Here is a 26,070-nt window from a genome sequence, read left to right as displayed (position 1 = left end):
GAGGATCATCACAGACCTTATCAAAAAAGACATAGGTGACCTTCAAACTCTTGACTTGACTCAATTTGGCTTCATTAAGGGTAGATAATGGCTTATTATACCTGGTGGACTTCTTTGAGAATATCACCAAATCCCCGGATGAAGGCAAAACAGTACATACAGTCTATCTATCTTAACCGATCCAAGGCTTTTGACTCAATTCCCCACACAGGCATAATTAAAAAACTCATGCAGCTGGGAATTAATCCATTTTTCACTAGATGGTTAGCCAACTGGCTCAGCGACAGAACTCATACAGTCATAGTTGGGGATTCCACCTCTACCAGCAGACCAGTTGCCAGTGGTGTACCACAAGGATCTATGCTGTGCCCCCTATTGTTTGGAATCTATCCTAGAAAAAATAGATGACCTGTGGTTTACAAAGTTTGCTGATCACTGCGAACTTGGTGCAATCTCTGAGTCCCCCAATTATGTTAACCTACTACAAAAACGGCTTACACAGACAAATAATTGGTGCCAAAGCCACAGACTTAAACTAAATGCAAAAAAAGACATTAGCATCCCTTTCAGCAAAGGGGAAGTCCCTGCAAATTGCAATTATTAACAGTACCCCCATTAGCTCTAACCCTGTGGTGAGAGATTTTGAAACACAGGTTGATAGTAACCTTAACTTTGATCACCATGTATACACAGTAGTGAGGATGGCCTTCTATGTTGGACATCTCATAAGTAAGGGCATTGCATCCAGAGCTAAGGATGTTGTGACTCCTCTGTATTCATCCCTCATCAGACCACTAATAGAGTTCAACGATCCCTTCTGTATGTACCTCACCAGACACCTGCTGCAGCTGGAGAGACCTCAGAGGTTTCTCAGCAAGAAAATTCAAGGCCTTCAACACATGACCTACATGGACAGACTGAACACCCTGTCACTGTACTCTGCATCTTATAGGTTGCTGAGAGGCAACTTCTGGCTTGCCTACAGATCAGTCTTGGACCCTGCTCTAATGGAAATGCTGCACATCCACAAGTCAAATGGGACAAGATTCACTTGCTCTAGGGATTTTAACCTAGCCTGTGACATTAACAGTACATGCTAGAAAAACAGATATATCTCCCAGAGATTGCCACTTCTCTGGAACAAACTCCCAGTTCACATAAAACAGACATCCTCAATGACCATATTTAAGCATAACTTAGGCAACTGAATGGGAGATTGTACATTTACCCTGGGGTGTCACCTATGCTCATCTTGGAGAAGAGCAGTTGGTGCTGATCATAGACTTGTGCTGCAAATATAGACCATACAACTTGGTCAATAAGGGAACAAGGGTATAACATGTCTAGGCATATAAAGACCCTAGGGCCAATAGCCTAGTAACCTCCTATGAAACTATGAACCACTAAGATGACTTTCATTGCAAGGAAATGTGGCAGAAAATTAGAACTGTTGGATATAGAAATTTGATTAATTTTTTCACTAGAAGTAGATTAGCTGAAAATTCTCAACGGGGCTAGAATGCTGCATTCCCACCTATTGTTAGGGAGAATCAATAATGATATTTAATTATTTTTTCTTTTTTGAGGTCCCCTTGGAAAATCATTATACTAGTCTGGCCCCCAGTTCCCTACATCCAAGCTATGTCTACCAGCTTAACTCTATCCTCTAGATTTACTCTCGTATTGCTCAAGCTGGTAATGGATACTAAGGGTGTCCAAAGGACTCAGCCATGCCCTCCTACCTGGGATGGGCACATCTAGCCTCCATGTTGCTTCATCAGTTGTTTAAGCTGTTAATCAAATATGGGTTGAATGCACCATAGTTAGGGCTTTATCCCTCTACACCACCAGAATAGGTTCATATGTGTGTACTAGGCTAACAACCCTGGAGCCTATAAGATTCCCTGGCATCATGCCAACCAATGTTAGTTCCCAGTGTCCCTGCCAAGCAAGGCCACTGAAGTGATCCCCGGGGTGAACTTCCTATTGCCCATCCACTCGTCAAGATTTCTCTTAAAAAGAGCCAGTGAAGTGCTCTGCTTGACGTAAATGGGAAGTTTGTTCCAGAGTATGGGAAGTCACTGGGTTAGGAATCTGTGCCTCCAGCATGTTCTGTTTATTATGGTAATGAGGTTTAGGTCCTTGGAGTGTGTGGCATGGAGGGATTGATATTTATTTAGGTGTAGCATATCTAGCAGCTCTGGGTCACACATGACTTTGAAGGTCAAGCAGAGATCGCCTCTTAGTAGGTGATAGAGTATAGCTGGAGTTTTTTCAGTCTGTCCATATAGGGCAGGTATCTAAGGCCTAAGATCCTCTTAGCGAGGTATTTTTATGGCCTTTCCAGTTGTTGTAGGTGTCTAGTGAGGTACATACCAAATGGGGCATTGTATTTTATAATAGGTCTAATGAGGGAAGAGTAGAGAGGGATTATGACCTTTTTCTTCCTGGATGAGAAACCTTTTGTAATGAGATGTGCCACATAGAAGGACTTTCTGACTACAGTGGCAATGTGGTTATCAAAGGAGATGTTGCTGTCAACCTGTGTCCCCAGGTCTCTTATCACACCTTCAGTGTTTAGTGGACTACCACCTAAGTGGTAGTTCATGGGCGCTGAATTTTTTCCAAAGAGAATGACAATGCACTTTTTGGAATTGAGCTTAAGGCCATGGTTCTGGCACCTGTCATTGATGTCAGTGAGGCCTTTTTGTAGAATGTCTACATCAGTTGGAGAATCAGTAATGGCTCCCAGTTTGCAATCATCTGTGAACTTGGTCAGACAGAGTCCCTTTGTGTTGGCTTGAACTTCAGAGAAGTAGATGCCAAACCAGGAGAGGACCTAAGACCAATCCCTGTGGGACACCATTTGTAACTGGTTAGTAGTCAGATTTGGAGTCCACTACCCTCACAGTGTGAGTTCTATCAGTTGAGCCATTTGGCAACCAATCTTATGACATGTGGGTTTATGCCTAGTTTAGTGAGTCTATCTATGATTTCTGAGTGAGGGATGGTGTCAAAGGCCTTGGAAAGATCTAGGTAGGCTGTGTGAACTACCTTGCTCTCATCTACAGCTCTGGTGACAGACTCAAAGAAGTCTATCAGGTTGAGCAGGCATGATCTACCATTCACAAACCCAAACTGCATGGGGTACAGAGTTTGGAGATTTCCTATGTCCTTATTTATAAGGTCCTTGATGATGCACTCCATAGCCTTACATATCAGACTCGTCAAACTAATGGGGTGGTAGTTCCCAGGATCTGTATTCACTCCCCCTTTGTGGAGTGGGATGACCATAGCAGTGCACCATTTTGGTAGGAACAAAGCCTGAAATGAGATGGTGACTGAACAGGGTCGTCAGGTGTGGTGCCAGTTCACTTTGTAATTCATGTAGAACACAGCCAGGGTCATTATCAGGTCCCATGGAAACTGTATTCTTGGCTTTGGACAGTGCAATTTTTACCTGTGTAGCTGTGATAATAGGGACTTGGCATTCCTCAGGTATTGTGATAGGCCCTTTAGGGGAAGAAAGGGGTTAAATTTCACTGAACTTGTCGGCCAATGTGTTGGCAATATCAGTTGGTTCTGTATATGTATTGCATTGTGCTGTATCTCAGAGCAGATCTGAGTATTGCCATGTAGATTCTTGACATAACTATAGAATGCCTTCTGGTTGTCTTTAGAATCTGCAGCAATTTTGCTTTCATAGCTAGCTTTAGAGGATTTGATGATGGATCTCAGTATTTTGCTGAGGCTAACAAGGGAGTTTTTCCAGTCTTGGGAATTCATCCTTTTCTGCAACAGTTTTTTTTTACTTCTGTTGTAGAGTTTGTTTATGGTGGGGGACCGCCAGATTGGCTTCCTTTTTTTGGAGGAGAGCATCTTGGTTCTGTTTGGTATGGCCTTTTCTATGCACTTGTGTATATGTGCATTGGTGTATGATTCAGCAGTCATGCACCTATTTTCCATTTGCATGGGTGTCGTGAAGTTAGCAACCTCTGTTTTTAGAAGCCCAAAATTGGCTTTGGAAAAGTTTTTTACAATGGTTTCCTTTGGAGGGGTGAGGGTGGGATGTGAATATCCATGGTGATTAGCTTGTGGTCAGATCTGACCAGGGAGGAGTTGATTACTGGTGTAGAGCAACGGTCACCCATGTTATTAATGACCAGATCAAAGATCTTTCTTCCCCTTCTGAGGGTAAGACTGAGCTGGCCCAAGACATTGGAATTATTGAATTCCAGAAAACATTGAGCTAGTGTGTTGGTACATGAGCAATTTTCCCAGTTACTAGAGGGGTAGTTAAAGTCTCCCAGTGTAAGGGTATTGGGTTGTACCCAAGTATTTTTCAGTGTGTTTAGGAATGTGTAGTGGAAGTCTTGGGACTTGGTGGGGGATTTATAGCAGGCTACAACCTGGACTGCAGTTTTACCAAGTGTTAGTTGTACCTGAAGTATCTCTGATGCATTATGTTGGGTTACTAGTTTGGAGGTGTGCATATCCTTTATGAATATGGAGACACCACCACCTTTAGTGCTTCTGTCCAGGATTAGGGGATGAAAGGTATGGTATGAATTATAGCATGGTAGTGCTGGGGTGCTCTCCAGAGCCTTGAACCAGGTCTCAGGCACTGCACAGATGCCGATGTTCCCCATTTTAAGGAGTGCATTTTGAGATTTAAACTTCCAGAGTTGAGTAGTATAACCTTCAGATTTCATTTGCTTGTAGCTGTTATGGTGGTAATTTTGACTTCAGGACATTGCCTAAAAAAGGCACTTTAGGGGTGGCAAGAGCCTTGGCCAGTATCCAGAATCCCTGGGGTGACAGGTGCAGGCTATCTCTGGCAAAGCATCGAGGTCTGTCGATCATGTCATCCAAGGCAGACAGATACTAGATACCCTTAGAATGACACCAGAAACTTAGCCAATTGTTGAAGTCAATCATTTTCTGCTTGTGTATCATTCTGGGTGACAGTAGAATGCTACTCAGAACAGCGGTCATACTTGCCTGGGCTGCAAGATCTGAGAGCTCCTCTATGTCTCTTTTCATGTAGTCCAGGGAGGTACATCTCAGGTCATTCACACCAACATGAACAATGACAAAGTCATATTTGTACCTGTTTTGGAGTGACCTAAGTGCATATGTTATGTGGTGGATTCTCGCATCTGACAGGAAGCTGACTGTAACTTTCTCCTTATTCAACCTAGTGAGTAGGACATCAGTGTGCCTTACTATTGAGTCACCTATGAATAGTATATTGGGTAAGTTGTTTTGCCTTATGGGCTCTGGGTTGAGTGGCACACTGTTTAGGTGAGCTATGTGTCTCATGGTTTGTGCTGGGATCTGGTGGTTGTTTGGTTTTCTGCCTTGGAAGTCTCTGTTTGTGCAGATGTTTATTGAGAACCTCTGCCAAAGTAGGTGTGTGTTTTGTGTTACTATGTGAGGGTTGTGGTGGTGTAAGTTCTGGAGGGCTATGTGTTGAATGTGGTGTGCAGCTGTTAACCTTCTCCACTTGACTGGCTAATCCAGTCTTGGCTGGAGAGTGCTTGGCTTCCAATTTGGCTATATATGTGCATCTCTCACAATGGTTAATTATTTTATATTTCTTGAGGATGAAAAATGCGAAACAATAGCATTTAGGGAAAAAAATAATCTTTGAAAACTCTGAAAGAATTTGCCATTTATTAGACATTTGTTCTTTAAAATAGCACAAGGTCCTACAGAGACAGAATATGCATATGTTATCGATATAAAAATACATATGAACACTCCCCAGGATTCATGAAGCCTGCGCCAGGCATCGGAGTAGCGTTGGCAATCTAGTGCCAAATATGGCCACCGAGCGATTCAGGTATGAGCTTTTTCCACATGCACTACCAGTGTACACCAGAGCTGCACAGCTCCCGGCACTTGTATGCTAATTACCCCATGTGCAGCAGTGTAGCATGCAAATGAAGGTATACAGTGATTCATGAAGTGGTGCAGGCATGGCGTAAGCATGTGGAAGTGTAAACCAAAAAAAAAAAAAACGGTTTACATTTTGTCAAACATAAAATCGGAGCCATGAAAGCGGACCAAACTTACGTATTATAATGTTAATATATGCCAATGGCTAAATATATAGCCAATGGCATAAAACAACATGCACAACATATAAAAAATAACATTTAATGTCATGGCCACACTAACGCAAAGTAAATCCGCAGTGTATCTGTGCGCAAACGGGATCAGAAGGTAAACATATTTAGATGTCATAAAACTGCAATGTAACTCAATTCATGATATCCCCATAATAGTCAATGGCATGCATGCTACACCACAACCATGGCGCAAGGGTTGCTAAGGGTCTGTGACAGTGTTCCGTACGGTAACTAGGAATTAGCAGTCAATGCCATGGAAATGAGTCAAGTAATACTGAATCGCAAATGCCCCACTGGTGTAAGGATGTACCACATGGTGTAGCAGTACAACACCGAGGAGTGGCCTGGAGGTAAACATGACATCAAAAGAAGGGTGTGCCACCGTAGCTGTAAGCACATTGGATCATTGCTAATCCATGTTGCCTGTTGCTAAGCAAAGCTGCAGGTTAGGGGTGTGGAAGTAGCCATAGCTTTGCTTAGCTGAGAGCACACAAGGTAACCAAAAGTTCATGTGAACGTGGATGAAAACACGCACGAAACCCTGTAAACGGCGGTGCATGGCACACCACAGCTGAAACAGGAAGGATACGGGAAGACAATAAGGAAATGCTGCAGCAGGTAATTGGAGTACAAATAAGTAATTAGCACCTAGAAACTCACAGTGGGCCATAGACAACAGCTAACAAGGCTGCTAGCAGCTACCTGCAGAACAGGAAAGAGGAGGTGCCGTACAGCAAAGAAAAGAGAACTGTGACAGCAGAACAAAGCAAACTTGCAGTAGATCAGCTACATAACACATTTCCCAACACAATCCTGGGTTGTAAAAGTACAAAAAAAAAAGCCAGCAGCTGGATGCATGCCTGACAATGGGAGGGGAATCAGGTTGAAAATTGAAGTAAAGGGCAATAAATTAATCATGGCAGCCAAGTGTAACTCAACACCAAAGGCCCCACAATAGCAGTACCTGCTGTAAAACCAATAATTAAGATACCCTGCAGCTGGAATAGCACAAACATACCCAATTACACCAGCATCATCCATTGCACAATAGTATAAGGTGTGAAAGCCCCACACACACACTTCTGCATTCCTAGACACTCTGCACCACTGGTGTATACAGACAGGGAACTGTTAATATGTACATGTTAGGGGCTGCCATAGCTTTGATTCACCAGCATGTGTTGGAGACTGACAGTGGTGTGGAGGATGATGCTGACAACCATCTCAGGCACCGGAGGAGGAGAAGAGTGTTCAAACCCAGGGTAACCTACCAGGGGCTACATGATCTGGAGATAGTAGAGCATTATAGGGTGGACAAGGACATCATACAGCAACTTGTTGAGCTGTGCCAGCCACACCTCAGAGCCAGAAGTAACAGAGGGGAACCCATCCCAGTGGACACGAAGGTATGTATACGCTTGAAAATACTAGCCACAGTACCTTCCAAAGGCCAACTGGGGATATCATGGGGATCTCACAGGCATCAGCATCCAGGGTACTCCAGCAGTTCCTGGATGCCATGTTACCACATGCCAATGAGCACATATACTTCCCCCGAATGCAGGAGGAGTTGGCAAACAATACGCATCTCTTCCACTGTGTGGCAGACTACCCAGAGGTACTGGGTGCAATAGACTGCATGCACATACACATCAAGTCACCACCCAGTGAGCAGGGTAGGTGCTACATAAACCACAAGGGATTCCCCTCCATCAACTGCCAGGTTGTGTGCAATGCCCAGGGCATTATCATGGATGTGTGTGCTGGCAGCCCTGGAAGCTGTCATGACTCCCACATCTGGCATGCCTCACAGCTGTATCAAGTATTTGCCAGGGGTTATCCCATATGGCCACCTGGTGGGGGATGCTGGCTATGCACTGGAACTGTGGATGATGACTCCCATCACAAATGCACACACAGCCACACAAGAACGCCATAATGAGGCACACGCAGAAACCAGAATCATTATAGAGTGGGTGTTTGGGATGCTGAAATCGTGGTTCCATTGCTTGGACATATCTGGTGGAGCCTTGCAATACTCTTAAGGAACATGTGCCCACATCTTCATAGTATGTGCCATGCTACACAATATGATCCTGTGGAAACAGCTGCAGCAGGGACAGAATGGTGAAGGCCCTCACAGCCCACCACCATTGCCAAGGGACCCACAGGCACAGAAGGACTCAGACCATGAACACCCTGTGCTTGCCCCAGTAGGCAGATGGACCCATGCCCAGTATGGTCATGCCTTGGCAAAGAGGGAACGTATAGCACACACACTGACAGTGTAGGCAGTCATGGACTGGCACCCTCCTCCACCTGCATACACAGCAAACATGGATGGCACACACACACGACCACCTGTAAAATGTCATGTATAGGTGGTCTACTGCGTGCATCCTACATAGGTAGCCCTCAACTATTGTACACACAACCACCATTGGCACAAGGTAAGTCAATACCTGAACAGTAAATTAAGCTATCAGCATGTGTCCATACTGTATGTAGAGGTTAATAGATACATAGGTAGGTACATGCCCAACTGCAGAGGCCATTCATAAGCATAGGCAAAATGTGTCTGCTGTTGCCACCCCATCAATTAACTAACTGTCCCTCTGTGGAGCAGAGCCAATTGCAGGATCCCTGGGGTGTAGCCACTGTTCCCCACCCACTGTGCAAGGATTACCTGGAGTGTTAGTGAGGGGTTTTGTATAATGCAATCAGGGATGTAGTTCCAAATAATGGGGAGTATCCCTGACAGGAATCTTCACAGATGTTTACATGTTACATAGTATACCTTAAACACAGCTTGCATATATAGGTAGTTCTCCACAGAATAATAAACATGTGGAACACACAACAGCTGAAATGTGCGTTAATCACCCTTGCACTACCAGTGCCTGCTCTGAGAGGCATGATATCACTGCCAGGATTAGAACACACAACCATGTACACATTCATCACAATAACATACCACTAAGCTACCTGAGATGTACCAATGGCAGTTGTGTATACTGAGAGGATAAAACACAAAAGGTAGGAATGTGTTGCAATAGGGCAAACCGGCATGCACCCAATGGAAGGTGTATGTTTTATATATATATATATATATATATATATATATATATATATATATATATATATATATATATATATATATATATATATATATATATATATATGTATATATATATATATATATATATATATATATATATATATATATATATATATATAGAGAGAGAGAGAGAGATATGTCGATATATGGGGATATACATATATATGTAAATATATAGATAGGTTAACAACATCTACATAACCATGGAGGTACATATAAATGGGATACCTACCATATACTGACTGCTTTACATACCGACGTGCTAATCCCGAGGCTTAAGGTCCGAAAGAACACAGCACTGAAACACCAGATGTGCGAAGTTTAAAATCATGATGTTAAGGGACAGTTAGTCAGTGCTTCTGGTGTTGCGGTTCAGGTAGGTTACTGTGTGTAAATGTGTTTCTTAGGCCTGTAGTGTGTGTAAGTGTGTGTTCTGGGTGTGGTGTGTGTTCTTGGGGGACAGTAATGTTTGGGTGTGGGTTAGCTTTGTGCATCTGTTTGCGTGACCTAGGAGGTAGAATATTAAAGTAGTGGGTGGTGTGGGGGGCACAGACACCTACATGGGGGTGTAGGGGGGCTTGGCCACCTGCTTATATGTAGTGTAGGATGGTTTGTTTGGATGTGGTGGGTAGCAGTGTGTCTGTGTGTGCGTGTGTGTGTTCCATGTTCGTGTTACTTTTGCGAGTTACTGTCACTGTCAGTAATGTGGGGTATGGGAGTCTGGTCCCAGTACTGTGTGTGTGTCGGAACTCTGTGGTTTCGGGATTCCATAGGTATCTTGTATACAGCGGTTGAAGTGTTCATATATGTCTATAACATGGACCATAGCAATCACACATTTGACCACTACCAACCTTTATGAACAAAGGATATGGAGAGTATATGCCTATACACTATTACAAATATGTGCTATGGACATGAGCCAATGATAGTGTTGCCACCTGTCCCACTTTGCAAGGGACAGTCCCTCTTTGGGCGGTTGTGTCCTGACAAAATATATTAAACGTGGCAAATGTCCTGGCATTGTAAGACATAATTATGTCCCATATGTACTGTAATAGTTGCATACAATAGTTATTTCTGTATCTAAAATACCTACATGCTACAAGAAACAGCATAAGCAACTAAACTGCTACAAGAATAAGCTTATATTTAGGCAAGAAAGGAAAGTTCTATCCCTTGTACTGACCATGGGTTTGTGTCTGCCTGTAAATTCTGATGTGAGTTCCGAAAATGTCTCACTATGGCCATATCAAAAGGTGGCAACCCTAGCCAAAAAGGGTCAGTCACCAACACAACTACGATGACTGCAAATACCTATGACAGAAATACACGGCTTTCATGTAGCAACACTTTATTACATTCAGATGCATTACCGAAGGGATTCAAGGACTAACATCACCTGCATGCAGTACAGGAACCACATAACAGTGCCTTAATGAATCAGCCTGCAATTACCATTGTATTAATCCACAACAGGATAGGTGTTCAGATAGGGAAGGAACCCTCACACACATATCGATTATGTATAAAAGCAGTTCCTACACACCTGCATCTGTTATGCACACCCACCAACATCACCCCCACACCCAAACATATTACAATACAAACTGTAATAACATCACAAATCATTCACTCACTGTACGACATCTGTAGAAGCCTTAACATACCTTGTCAGAGACACACTAACATGGCCCTATGTGAAATAGCTGCTCTTATACAATGGAACAGCTGCTGATGTTACAGGGTTTGTTTGCACTAATCCCGTTTCAGAGGGTTGTGTGTACACTGGGATGTGTTAGCAATTACTGAGTAACAGCACAGTATGCTACACTTGTACACCAAATCAAGGATGTCTGGTGAGCACACTGTAAACCACATAACAGTTCATGCATAACCATACAGCCTTGAGCTGCCCAAACATCCTTGCCAGACTTAAACCTCTGCAGAAGTATCATGTACAAACAAACCCTGCATAAGTAGCAATGTTCTGAAATATAACAGCTGTTCTCACATGTAGAACAACATCGTCTAGCCATTACACACAATCCACAGGAGTCATGAAGCTAATATATCTCTGTGTGTCTCCATATAGCTGTTGAAATATATCACAAACAACACATCCAAGCCATCTTCCTCGAAAGTAAGACAAACGGACAATGCCCAGAAAGAGTACTCAGTTATACACCACTGTTGCCATGGTATCGGCTAATGGAGTAGCTGCACAGCTGATGTGCATCTAATTAACTACTTTGGAACAGCAATTGGTGGACAGGATACCACATGTAACCAATATGTAACTAGAAAAGGATGTGTTATCACACATTCAAACCATCCGTATATACCAGCGGAATGTTACAAAGAACATTAAAACACAAACTGAAAAGGATTGAATCAACAGTTAACAACACCTCGAGTTAATAATAAGGTATGTAGAACAGTCATTATGTCTGTGTATGTAGTACCTTTGTGTAGTATTTAAAGTGCACGCAATCCATATAGTGGAAATAGTTATCTTGTAGTGACGTATTGTTGAGCATATTAACACTTGTAGTATTTGTGTGTACTGCTGCAGGTCACAAGGCAAACACCGCATACACCACAAGGGATGCTATATAAGGGCTTTGAACAGAAATACTCCTCACCAGCTGCTGTCAGTGGCAGGGCTAGTCCAACAAGTATGTGCTATAACAAGGGATAGTATACATTGATATATTGTAAATGTAGCCCATATGTATGGATGTATTACTGAGAATAACATGTCGAAGGTTGGGACACTGTGCAATTATGATTTGCATTGTGGGATTGTGGGATATTGTCCCAATAACTGTGTAATGTACAGTATTGTAGGCAGATAGGTATTACAAGCTACATAGCATTACTGTAATGTTAGGCATTTACAATACACAATAACAGGATGCATATGTCTTTTAGTCACCCGACAGTTTATCAGCATGATAGCAAAGTAAAATGGAAGAGCTAGTTAACTATCCCTGTGCATAAGACATATAATATGTGCAAAGGTAGGTACCAGGCTGTCTTACCAAGGGTATGTATAACTCTAGCTAGAGTGTGTTGGCTTTCGCCACACCCATAAGTTGGTTCCCTGTGCCTCTGAATGGCAGAGCCATTACTTCCCTGTGCCTCTGTCCAGCAGAGCCATTGCAGTGATCCCCAGGGTACATGTCTGTCTCCCATCCACAATTCAAGGTATCCCTTGAAGAGTGCTAGTGAGGGGCCCTGCCTGATGTACATTGGAATCATGTTCCAAAGCATGGGGAGTGTCCGGGTCAGGAATCTATCCGTCCAGCACGTCCTAGTCATCATTGTGGTTAGGTGTATATCCCTAGAGCATGTGGCTCTCAGGAGCCTCTGTTTAGGTGGAGCATATCCAACAATACAGGGTTGGACATGGGCCTTCTATGTCAAGCAGAGATCACCTGTGAGTATGTGGTATGAAATGGAGTACAGCTGGAGTTTCTTAGGTTGGGCCGCATAGGCCATCTGTTTGAGGTCAGTAATCCTCTTGGTGTGGTACTGTTGTGATCTTCCAAGCTGTTGCAGTTATCTTGTAAAGTATATCCCAAATGGGGTGTTGTATCCTTTAATGGGTCTAATAAGTCATGAGTAGAGAGTCACAATGGCCTCCTTTGATTTGGATGTGAACCTATTAGAGATTAGGGGGGGCCATGTAGAAGTATATTCTAACCACCTTGTCATTATGGGTATTGAAGGAGAGATTGCTATCTACTGGGGTTCCTCGATCCCTTATTACCTTTTCTGTATGTAGGGGACTAGCACCTATGACTATGCACTTTTAGGCATTCAGCTTGATGCCATGATATTAACACCAAGTATCCATCTTAGTGTGACCCTTCCAGAGGGTGTCTGTAACAGCTGGGGAAACAATTATGTCCCCTAGTTTGCAGTCGTCTGCAAACCTTTTCAGCCAAAGACCTCCTGTGCTTGTCTGTACATCAGAGAAGTATATACCGAACATGAGGGGTCCTAGGTCTGAGCCCTGGGGGGCGCCACTTGTAACTGGTATACAGTCGGATCTAGGGTACGCAACTCCCACTGTGTGCATTCTGTCCATGAGCCACTTTGCAAACCATCACATGACGTAGGGGTTAATGTTCAGGTGGATAGGTATGTTGATAATATCAGAAGGAGGAATGGTGTTGAAAGCCTATGAGAGATCTAGGTAGGCTGTGTGGACCTCCTTACCCTCATCTAATGCCTTGATAACTGTCTCTAAGAAGTCCACCAGGTTTAGGAGGCATGGTCTGCCCTTAACAATGCCAAACTGGGAGGGGCCAAAGGTTTGGAGGTACCCAATGTCTCTGTGACTAAGATCTATGATGTGCACCATAGCCTTGCAGACCAGGCTAGTCAGGCCTATAGGGAAATAGGTCCTGTGGTCCATTGTGGCTCCACCTTTGTGGAGTGGGATAACTGTTGCTTTGCACCATTTAGGGGCACTATGCCCGATGTGAGGCTATTATTGAACATGGTGCATAGGTGGGGAGCCAGTACATTCTGAAGTTCATGTAAAACGCAGCCTGGGATGTTGTCCAGTCCCATGGATGTTGTGATATTGGGTTTAGAGTGTGCAGCTTTAAGAGGGAGGGGGGAAAAGTAGCACTGAATCTATCTGCCAGGATGTTGCCAATATCAGTTTGTACTGTAATGTTCGTGACTTTGTGCTGTAGCTCAGAGCAGATCTGGTTGTTGACATCGAGATATGTGACATAGCTATAGAATGCTTTGTGGTTCTTGTGGGAATTAGTGGCAGTTTAATTTTCGTAGCTAGCTTTGGAGGATCTTATAAGGGATCTCACCTTCTTACTGAGGCTGGCCAGGGAGCTCCTCCATGCATGGATTGTACTCTTGTTTGCAACAGTGTCTTCCTCCTGTAGTACAGTTTGTTTATGGCAGAAGACCACCAGATTGGTTTCCTTAACTAGGAGTATAGCGCCTTGGTTCTGTTAGGGATTGCACAAGCCATGCACTTGTGTAAGTGCTTATAGAGTGCATTTGTGTAGGATTCTGCAGATGTAACAGTATTGCCCATCTGCATGGGTGTCATGACGTTCACCACGTCTGTCTTAAGAAGCATGTTGTTGGCTTTTTAGACATATTATACTGTGGTTCCCTTAATAGGGGGTGGGGACGGGATGTGGATATCAATGGTGTTCAGCTCATAGTCAGATCAGACCAACGAGGAGTTGACTTCAAGTGTGGAGCACCAGTCACTCATGTTGGTAATGCTGAGGTCTAGGATATTGTTGCTGCTGGTGGGTGTGTGGATATGTTGATTCAGGGCATTGGTGTTTATGAATTCCAGAAAGCGTTGAGCTAATGTGTTGGTACACGAGTAGTTTTCCCAGTTAATGGTGGGGTAAATTCATTGAGACTATGTGATGAGTGTGGTGTGGTGCAAATGTTTACCTTCTCCATATGATTGTCAGGGTCAGGCTTGGTTGGAGAGAGCTTTACCTCCAGTTTGGCTAGATGAGTGCATCTCTCACAGGTTGTAATGTTGGGTGGTAGGTGGAGATGCTTGTCTGTGTACATGAGGCAATGTGTACATTGCCTCAAGATGTCCAGATTCATCAGATAAACAGGTGAGAACACTGGCAGTTGACTCTTGGACATACCTGAATATGGAACTACTTTCACCAAAATAAGTGAGGAAAGTGAGTACAAGAGCTATTTTACTCTAAGCAAGTGAGAAAAGTATGTACAAAACCTGTTTACCCTTACCTCTAGGTAATGGAGAAGATTGAGTGCTATTGTAATTATTAGCTTACGTAGTGCTTACAAGTTCTGAACAAGTGCTGAGCATGAATAAGCAATCCAGATAGGATTTTGGATAACATAAACACAGGACCCCCTCCCTGCAACAGGTACACAAGCATATATCCATGTACACCACAGGGCCCCTGTACCCACAACTATGCAGGTACAAGCTGCATTCAGGCTGCATGGGACCTGTCCACATCACAGGTTGTATCATACACATATGGCAAAACAAGATGCTCTCCACGTACACATCATGTAAAACATAGCTCCATGTCAGGTTGTGTACACAATGAATGGTGCACACCAACCAGTATCACAGCCGACAAAGGAGGAGACACCACTGATAATGAGAAGTACTGCACTACTACCCTGCTGAATCTGGTCTGGAAGGCCATGAACCTTGATCAAATAATTGATGTCAGCAGTACAGATGTAGATGACAGTAAGGTTGATGTCACACTGCATATCATAACCTTACCAGGTCATAGGACATCATCTTCCATACTGTGTACCACCTACACTCAGTATACTAGATGTACATTCCTATGTCACAGGAGTGTTTTGCAACAGGACTGCTGGCAGAAACAACACTACAGAAGGTGTCTGAATAATACATGCTCATCACACCAGTGGCAGCTACAGTATGTCAGGGTTAATGAATTCTATTCCCCCTCATTGTAGTCCATACCTCACAGACAAACAGAAGGCATCTGCCTATTGATGTATGCGAATGACTATGACCTAGGAGCAATAGCTGACTCAGATGTGTTGTGGACAACATACAGAAGGGGCTTTGTGGGTGAGGTGTGTGTGACATATGGCCACAATCTGACAGCTGCATATTGCATTGTCACCCCTATGTTAATAACCCTGTACCCATGAACTACCACCTAGACAGCGGTCAACATAATGGAAACTTGTGTGTTAGGGATGCAGCTGGGCAGTTGTCTTTCCTGTGAAAGCTACGTCACCACACCTGTCAGGTAGTCATATGTGGCAACCCTAATAATGATAGGGTATCATCCATGAATTTAGAGATCATTGTCCAGCCATACACAACACTCAAGTGACCCATATCAGATCACATATTTCCTTTACGGGGTATTGGCCATATGCAGATGGCCTACACCAGCCTTCCCATTCCCCATCTCCACTATGTAGCATGATGCATACCTTGAATAAATCCATGTCCAACCCAATGATGTTGGACATGCTACACGTACTCATCCTGATCTCGAACACATACTTCATGGACATCCACCTTCTACATGCTGGACAGATCCTTGTCCCATACACTTTACATAGTCCTGCCATACTATGCATTCCTGTCCATCAAAGCTGCACATTGCTCCCCTCTCAGACATGGTGTGATGACCACATGGTAAATATATCCTTAACCCTGTGGATCAATAATATGGCACCGCTCCACCTGGCCCCACAGACCCGCCTGTCGGCTACTGCCAGGTAACCTTTCATCCTAGATTCATACATGGCCCATGGCATATAGCCTACTAGTTGACTTTGACTGTACATGTTATAGTTGATATCCATCCCTGCAAATGCCATCTGGCTAGCCAGTGTCCCATGTGTATCACATGTGCAACACAGGTGATACATGGCAGGATGCTGAATTGCTGTACAGTGCCATGTAGATGTATATGGCAGAACACATACATGTAAAACCTTATGTGAGCAAGTCTGCAGGGTCACAGGTCATGTCTGTTAAGGCAGTGTAAGTCCTTATATGTGATATATACACAGCATCAAGGTCGACTACATTAATGTGGACACATCCAGCCATGTGATGATAGGTAGGAACACCAGTACAGGCAAACAGACATGCCCACATCAAGACAGCATCCACATGGAGTATGAGCAATGTAATCAGGTGACGCACACACACATATATTGTTTTTTTTTTCAAATATTTTTTTTTTATTTTTCATAATATAAACCATGCATACATGTGGAAGTACAAACAATAAAATTTACACAAATATTAATTGGATAATGTCTACAATATTATTAATAGGCCAAAACAAAAAGGCCATGAGAACAGATGTACATTGGAAAAGGAAGAAAGTAAACATAAACTGGAGTATGCATAGTACACTAACTAACAGCAATAACCTAAAAAATACAATATTTACAATGCTACCATGACTAAAATATAGACAGTGTCATTAGATAAAAGACTAGATGTAAACAGCCTCATTTGTAACCTACAATAGGAGAGACAGACCCCTTAAATAAAAGTAGAGAGTATAAGGGATATTTGTATTAACCAAAGTTTAATCACACATAATTACCTCAAACAGGCTTTTCCAAAGTTTGCTGAAGTAGGCTCTCTTTTTAGGTCCATTTATAATAAACTTCTGGGCAGAGATATACCTGATAGCCATAACCTTGAATCCAGGCCAAGACATTTTGGTACGATCTAACCAGTTATAAGTGATGTAGAGTTTTATGAGAGAACATAATGTTATTAGAATATGGAGATGCAATTTAGGCAAATTAGGAGGGGGGATGTTTAGAATAGCCGTTTCCCATGCATGAAAGGGTAGAATTGTAGTAACCCATTTTTTTAAGACGCACTTTAAGTGAACACCATAGTTTATAGGAATGATTGCAGTACCACATGATATGTAGTAAATCAGCTCTCATTACAGGGCAGCATGTGCAGATAGGAGAACTATTAGAATTAAATTTGTTAATTATTACAGGGGTAAAGTAGGAGTTGTTATTTAACATCAATTGAGTGTATAAGAGTTTTTTGAAGGGAGATAATTCTAGAGTAGTTTTTATAGCTAGTAGTTTTTGGTCCTCTGTAATAGGAGAGTTTTGATTATCCCAGTATTTGGAAAAAAGGCAGTTATCTTTGTAAAGTAATGGGGATAATAATTTGTATGATGAGGAAACTGTTTTTTTATTATTAGAAATTGTAGTAATGATTAGGTTTAGTTTGTCAACTGCCTGCGAATCAAGGAGAAAATTATTAGTTAGCAAAGTTGTAAGATCTCTTAATTGGCGGAGGATGACCGTATATTTGTTATTGACCTTAAGGATTAGTCGTAGTTCGGCAAGAGACAAAGAATTATGCTTGATAATATCCCATACTTTAAGGTCTTTGATGAGAGGGAATTCAGTAAGATCTATCAACTTGTTATTAATTTTAAGGTTTGGATTAAGGTGTAGTGGTTGAAGAAGAGGAAAGGTAAGTTGAAGATTGATGTCCTTAATCAGTTTTTGGAATAGTTTTACTTTGAATTTCAAATTTCAATAGGGGGGATAATTTTGAGCTATTCAAAGAGGTGGGTGATAGGAAAGGAATAGCCTTGGGGTTAATTTTGTTAGAGAGAATATGTCTGTGCCACATCTTAAGACACGCTGGATGGTGGGCTTGAGATATGCTATTCAAGTTTGCGATAGACCATAGTTTATTAGAGCATATGATCACGTAATACAGATGGAAATTTGGAAGGCCAACCCCACCTTTCTCCTTGGGTAGACTTAATCTGGAGAAGGAAATCCTAACATTCTTAGGAAACCAAAGGAATTTTGCTAAAACTTTATCGATTTGTGAAAAAAGATTGTTTGATATCATTATATTTGTCGCACTAAATTGATATAGAAGTCTGGGTAAAATATTCATTTTCACAATGGCTACCTTAGAGAGAAATGTTAATTTCAGTAGCTTCCATCTTTGCAAATCCTGACATATGGTGGACCATGATTTTAGCAGATTATTTTGAAGCATGGAAGCTTGATTATGTTCAAAGTTGATGCCAAGGTACTTAAGAGTATAAGATATACGAAATGAAGATTCGGGGAAAAAGAAGGGTTTGTGGGACTCAGGGTTAATTGGGAGAATGTGGGATTTTTTATTGTTAACTTGGTATCCAGAGGCATTAGAAAAAACAGTGATGGTGTTTGTAATTTTAGGTAAATCTGAGTTAGGAAATTGAAAATAAAGGTTTAAATCATCAGCAAACGCAGATAGTGCTACTTGCGTATTGAGAATTTTTGGTATATTGTGGTATGTGTTTTGAGTAATGTATAAGAGAAATGGTTCAAGAAATAAATTAAAAAGAAAAGGAGAGAGTGGACAGCCTTGTCTTGTACCATTGGTAATCAGAATTGGTTCAGATCTTTTTTTATTAATATATAGATATGTGTATGAATTTGTGTAGAGAGTTCTAATCATATCTGAGAATATTATAGGTATATTGAAATGTGATAGCGTAGAGAACATAAAGTCCCAATTCACTCTGTCGAATGCTTTTGACGCATCTAAAGTCAGGGCATACATGGGATTTTTCTCTTTTTTAGTGAACTGTATGAGAGAGTCCAAGCTTAATGTATTATCCCATGTATGTCTATTGGACATAAACGCAGCTTGATCCGGTGATAGTATGTGTGGTAATACTTGTTTGAGTCTGTTGGCTAAAATAGCTGCAAATATTTTGATATCAACATTTATAAGCGAAATAGGTCTATAATTATGCGGGTCCATTTTATCTAGATTGTTCTTTAGAAGTAAAATTGTTTTGGAATTGTTCCAATGTATGTCAGTGATTCCGTTCTTTGTAATGAAATTAAAGACCTTTAGAAGAATAGGGGATATTTTTGAACTAAAGATTTTGAAGAAATTGGTAGTGAAGCCATCTGGGCCAGGGGATTTGCCTATTTTAAGTTTATTGATAGCATTTTGAATCTCTTGAATATTGAGTGGAGCTGATAAGAAAGATGCTTGATCACAATTAAGGGATGGAAAGGTGATGGAGTTGAGAAATGCCTCAATCTGTGGATTGGAGGGGTTGTGTTTATTCTTGCTATAAATATCCATATATAGGTCCTGAAATAGTTGAATTATCTCAGAGTCTGATTTAAATATTTGCCCTTTGTATTGAAGGATAGAAATTGTAGGAGCACCATTATTGTTTTTGAGTATTCTAGAGAGGGTCCTAGAGGGGATTTGTGCCCATTCAGAGTAGGTTGCAATTTGTTTTTGTTCCTGCAATGAGTAGCTATGTAAATGTATCTCAAGTAATTCTTTATGCGTTACGTTAATCAATTTCTCAAGATCAGGGTCAGGATGTATTTTTAGTTTTTTTTCTAAGGATGCTAATTTTAGAACTAGACTTGTTTCCTTTTCTTTATTGATTTTGTTAAAGAAAGAGGCTTTGCTAATCAGAAATCCTCTTAATTCAGCCTTGCAGGCAGCCCATTGTATATCTGTCGCAATTTGAGAATTTTCAAAGTTAGCATATAATTCAGACAGTGAGTTGTTGATTCTATTTATGATCTCCTTACATTTTAGTAGATTGTTATTAAGGGACCAGTTCATATGGGGAGAGGTAGTATATGTGAATATGGTTGTAAGAGATATTTTAGCATGGTCAGATAGTAGCCTAGGCTCACATCTTAGTGTGTTTTTGAACTTGGAAAAAAACTTAGAAATTAAAAAGAAGTCTAAGCGTGACCATGATTTATGGCAGTTAGAGTAAAAAGTGTACATGCTATCTTTAGATGAGTCAGTACTAAAGGCAATAGTATCCAATAGGTTAAAGTCTGACATTAATTCCTCAAGGGCTATGGAAGCTTGAAAATTGTAAGCGGAAGACTTACTAGTGCGATCTAATCTGGGATTTATAACTGCGTTCCAATCCCCTCCTATTACAAAAAGGTGATTCTGAAAAGAGCTAAGTATGTTGTAGATCTCTAGGATGAAGGTGTGTTGTTGAGTACATGGACCATATATGTTCAAAAATAAAACTGGTTTAGTACAGTCTGGTAATATGGAAGTAAAATAACACCACCTGCCATTTTTGTCAGATTTACATTCATTTATAGCAAGCACACTGGAATTGTTTCTTAATTATGATGGCTACTCCCTTAGAATTTGAGCTATCGCCACCCGCAATTATAGACCTAATCCAATTTCTATTGGATACTTTTTCCCACCCCTCTTTTGGTAGGTGTGTCTCCTGTAGGAAGCAAATATTGGCCTGAGATTTAAAAATAAGATGTAGTAATAATTTTTTTTTTTACTGCATTTTGTAGACCCTTAACATTCCAGCAATCTGGAAACCAACTATTGAATTCCCTGATTTAGTTAAGTATATTGAGGTGTTATAGAATTGAGAAAAATTATTATTGTAACTGTATATGATAAGATTTGTTTAAAGGAAGTTACTTTTGGGCTTATGAGAAAACAATAAACACGAGATATTGTTGACACTGTCTTTACAGAGGAATTAGCAATGCAGGAAAAGGTAGCACACAACTTATTCTGGCTAGCCCCAGTGCCTAACCACCCGTACTCCTTATATGAAGAAGTATATATACACACAAACAGAAACCAAAACACTCCTATACATATGTACATAAAATAACTCTTCCAATAGATCATCAACCTAGAGACCTTGCAAAAAAAAAAAAAAAAACACCCACTGAGCTTCCATATTTAGATAGAGTTTGGATAACTTATGGCATGTACCTGCATTACCTTAGAACCATAAAGAGAGTAAAAGAATCTACATGCCTATTTGAATGTGTACGCTCTTGGACGCATAATACAAAGCAGAAATTTAGAGTAGCTAAATTACTAAATGCATTCAGATGTAGTTCTAAATAAGTGTGCTGATAACTGATAGATTCCTGTACAATTCGAATATCTTTTAACTTAAGAAATTCCACTTGTCTTAGAGCCTTACTCTTTAGGGAAATTTAACATACAATCCATGAAATTAGTAGTTATTGATATGACAATACAAAAAAAACAGCAATTTAGCCAGGCATGTAACAGATAGGACACAGTGTAAAGTATACTTAATGATGCAGCACAGTTTACACCACCTTAATATCATAAAGAGTCATACAACAATACTCCAATAATTGAATGAAGTAAAAGCTAGTATAACAGATGAGCAAGTAGAAAAGGTAGCTGAAACAATAATGACTGATAATGACCAGTAAGTCATATTCAATTAAGAAAGGTGCCCTTCTTATTGTACATTTAAACGAGGCAACAAAAAATGGGGTTGATTTACATAAAATGTAGTACAAGACTCATAACCCTTTAGCTTTTAAAATTGCAAAAAACAATGCTCAATCACTAATAATGACATGTTTTAAATGGTTTGCAGCATTGGTAAACCTGTTTAAAAACCATACAATGATTTTTATATAAAATAGTGTGGATTGTGTATTTAGCGAAGTATAAACAGTAGCTTCACACACCACATAGTTAGCTACAATCTTAGCAGTATTAAAGTCTGAGAACTAACTGTCCAGCCAGGAAGTAGGCATGTTTTAATCTCCATGCCTTTGACAGATCCATATTTGAGCTGCAAGCGTCTTTCTAATAAATAGACGCATATTTGCAGATGCACATGAAGAAGTACGAGTTTCAGCAATAAATACAGCAGCTGGTCCCAGCGCCTGGGATAAATTTTGTATAGCAGTTACCTGATGAGCGTGAGGGTTCCAGGCTGCATTCCTATAGTGAACGCGATCAAAGCGCCAGCTGCCATAGAGATTTTAGATCATGTTAGCTAAAGGGAAGGCGTTGTAGCAGTATCCTGTATAGCGTGCGCTAAGCTCCATTAGTAAATACAGAGGATAACACGTCAGAACAGGGTGTTGCAATCTAATGGTACCCTCTTGGGAACAGCGTGTATGAGAACTGTAACTCCCATCATGGAGATAACGCTTATATTTTAAAAGGGCTTTGGATAATTTTAAAAGCAAGTAAGAGTTTAATCCTGTTAAAGAGAATTGTCATTCACGTTTTGAAAGCGAACTTTTAGGCAAAAAAGGTTCATAGCAACGGATAGCACTGTGTACTGCTTTAATAGTAGACACGATGACATTAACAATTATTCAGGAGGCTGGTATTTTGTTAAAAGCCTTGATAAAGGCTGTTTTTGCTTTGTTTTGTGTGTTAACTGAGTATCTCACCTCGTTACTGTAAAAAATCAGATTGTTGGGATAGCGCATTTGAAACCGGATATTTCTTTTTATCAGATCTGTGCAAAACGGAGCCAGTTTTTGTCTGTTTTCTTTGATGACTAAAGGTAAATCTTGTGAGAAGGAAATCTTATGGTTATTCCACATAAGGAATTTATGTTTTTTGGCTGCTGTTAATATTTTTTGCGCATTTTGATAGTTAAGTAGTTTAACATAGACTTGGCAGGGAATTGTGGTGTCCTGTTGTCTCCGAAGTGCACGGTGAGCTCTTTCAATGGTGATTTCAGGCTTCTCATCATCAAGTTGTAGCAATGTTTCAAAGATTTGTTTTGCAGTAGTGATTAAGCCTTGATTATCATCGCTTTCCGGAAGACCTCTTATCAGAATATTGTTTCTCCGACTTCTTGCCTCTAGATCTGTTATTTTCATTTGTAGGTCTGTTATAACTGTAGATTTAGCACAGAGATCTTCAGTAAGAGATTGTAATTGAAGCTCATTTGCCTGTGTTTTTTGTTCAAGCGAACCCACTCTTTCAGCAGTCTGTGTGACAGATTTTCCAATGGTAGAGAGCTGTTCAGAAAAGTTCTGGATAGCTGTGTGTATGGGTTGTAGGGCCTGTTTTAATTCATCCATGTGAAAGCCAGGGTCTTCATTAGAGCTAGTGTTGTTTTTGTTAAGTTCCATCTGTTGTTTATTAGTTTTTTGCCTTTTGGATAAGCTTTCTTTTTCTGGTGAGAAGATTACTGAAGATTTAGCCTTTGTTGTCTGTATCTCCATTGTAATATGATCATTTGAAGATTTTTGCTGCCTGGCCATGTGGTCTTTCGAAAACTGGAGCAAGATTAGGCCTTTTAAGTCACAGTGAGTATGAGGCTTTGAGATTAGATAAAGAATATACGTTTAATTTATGACCTTTTTATAAGCTGGAGGTACTGAATAAGTTGAGTTTATGATGAAGTGTAGATTTCTTTTATTCCTATGCACATCCCGAAGCTTAGAGATGAAGAAATCTTAGAGAAAAACAAGAAGGAGTGAGGAGCTCAGTGTATGTGCAGCTCACCAGCCGACCACCATTTTGGAATACACACACACACACACACACACACACACACACACACACACACACACACACACACACACACATATATTGTGATAATATCCACTCAACATTGAGTGTCACATGTGTGTGACACAAACACGTCAGTGTCATGTAGGTTTGCAAATACAACTATTTAAACTTAATAAATGTGATACACATGTATGTTCAGCTGTAGCTCAGTATGTCTCTGTGAGTTCCTGTGACCTGTCTCCATCATTATGTCTTCCAGGTATGCCGTGTGCAAGGCTAGCCCCTTTTACCCACTTGGAGGATGAGGCCTTCATCCCATACCTACTCGACAATCATGATATCCTGTTCAGCCATGTGCCACAGGATGCACAGCAGCAGGATGCCCTGTGGATGGAACTTTGCAGGAGGGTTAATGATGTTGGTGGCCACAACCGCACATACCAGCAGATGCACAGACACTGTACAGCCCTCATTAGATGGGCAAAACAGCGTGCAAATGCAATCGCCAGGGAACAAGGTGCAACAGGTGGTGGACCACCAACCCAGCCCCCACTCACATGTACCGAGGAGCTACTGGCCAACCTGTGGACACCTGCAGAACCACATCCACAAGCCTTAGCCAATATTGTGGAGGTGGGTGTCTCTCAACCACTGAGCCTGAAGTTGCTTGGTAAGTCAGTACTGCACCTATAACAACTATATTCCATATAGTTGCATGTGTCACTGTACAATATGTAATGTACCATCATATGCAAGGCATGTATACACACATGCCGCATACTATAGTATGCTACTCTGTGTATGCATGCATGTGCATACACCATAGTATAGTCCAATGTACTGTAGCCATTATACAGGCGTGGATGATGCTCATACTGCTCTGTTACTCCTATTTAGGTACCTCCGGCATTCTGCAGTGACAGAAGCCCATTGCAGGTGAGACTGTTATTATTTATCAGGAATTGTAATGCACAAATCTATCTGCCATGTGGCCATTTACAACATGTACACATAATGTATGGTCCTGTCACAATATACCGGTTGGACCTGCAATACATCACAATGACTACCCATGTGCAACACTTGCAAACTATGTGAATCATCTCACTGACATGAATCTTCACAAACTGTCATTTCCAGATGTGTGGACAGCTGTGCATACAATGGTGGAGGTGCTGTTCACTTTAGGGATGTACTACAGATCAGAACTACACATGTGGTGAATACAAACTGTACAACACAGTGAACTAGTAAGAATAAGAACCCATACAGTGAACTGCATCAACCTGCTTTATTACTGAACAAAAATAAAGTACTTAGCGCTTTCACCCAAACATCAGGGCATCATCAGAGTACAAAGAACTAACACAAGGCCATTCATATATATACACAATCAATTGTCCTAATCACTTAATTAACCAATTAACATCATAAAATTAATTATTTAATTATTTAATAATATCACAGTAAAAAGTGTATAGAGTGTATAAAAAGTATAAAAATCACTTGGCGTCAATAAAACCATATTCAAAACCTTGTTTAAAATATATGTATAATAAATAAAAAAAATATATATATACATATACATAATAAATAATACAAAATAAAAATGTTAATTACATATTTTAAATATTTTAAATAATATATATATATATATATATATATATATATATATATATATCTAATTTGTAATGAATTTGTAACTATAAAATATTTAATATTTAATATTTAAAATATATATATATATATATATATATATATATATATATATATATATATATATATATATATATATTTATAAATAAATATGTAAATATGTGTGTATGTAAAAAATGTATAATATATATATATATATATATATATATATATATATATATATATATATGTACAAACCATCATAAACTGTGCAATATTACATGAATAACTTATAATATTAAAATATGGTCATATAAAATGTGACCTATATTTTAAAA

Source organism: Protopterus annectens, chromosome 7.part0, assembly GCF_019279795.1.
Source record: "Protopterus annectens isolate FY-2018-M chromosome 7.part0, PAN1.0, whole genome shotgun sequence".
NCBI classification, from domain to species: domain Eukaryota; kingdom Metazoa; phylum Chordata; order Ceratodontiformes; family Protopteridae; genus Protopterus; species Protopterus annectens.
This window is presented reverse-complemented; position numbering follows the sequence as displayed.